Source organism: Neovison vison, chromosome 11, assembly GCF_020171115.1.
Source record: "Neovison vison isolate M4711 chromosome 11, ASM_NN_V1, whole genome shotgun sequence".
Lineage (NCBI taxonomy): Eukaryota > Metazoa > Chordata > Mammalia > Carnivora > Mustelidae > Neogale > Neogale vison.
Genome location: NC_058101.1, coordinates 168,184,159 through 168,184,728, shown reverse-complemented (window position 1 = coordinate 168,184,728; position 570 = coordinate 168,184,159). Strand labels below are relative to the sequence as shown.

General features: G+C 31.6%; 1 pseudogene; it reads left to right on the top strand.

Annotated features, from left to right (window-relative positions):
- The first annotated feature begins 209 nt into the window (after nucleotides 1-209).
- Nucleotides 210-296, top strand: LOC122890594 (annotated as a pseudogene).
- Nucleotides 297-570: the final 274 nt, after the last annotated feature.

The following is a 570-nucleotide window of genomic DNA, read 5'->3' as shown; positions in this document are numbered from 1 at the left end:
AAATTTATTATTTCTTATTTTTTTGATACTAGCCTGACTGATTTGCGGTTTTGATTTTCATTTCCTTGATATCTATTGATGCTGAACATCTTTTTATGTGTCTCTTGACCCCCTGATGGCGCTTTTTTTTTTTTTTTTAGAAAAATGTCTCTATTTATTACTGAGTCTAGTGAAAGGTTTATCAATTTTGTTTATCTTTTCAAAGAACTATCGCTTCTCGGCCTTTTGGCTAAGATCAAGTGTATCTTTTCAAAGATCTAGTTTCACTGATTTTTTTTTTTTTGTCTCGATCCCATTTATTTTCATTCTGATCTTTTTTCTTTCATTCGACTAACTCTGGGTTTTGTTTATTCCTCCTTTTCTAGTTCTTTTATGTATAAAATTAGATTGTTTATTTGAGATTTTTCTTGTTTCTTGAGGTAGGCCTTTGTTGCTATAAACTTCCCTCTTAGAACTGCTTTTGCTGCATCCCATGGATTTTGGTGGGTTATATTTTCATTTTCATCTGTCTCAAGGCATTTTCTGATAGCTCCTTTGATTTCTTCACTGACACATTTGTTGTTTTGTAGC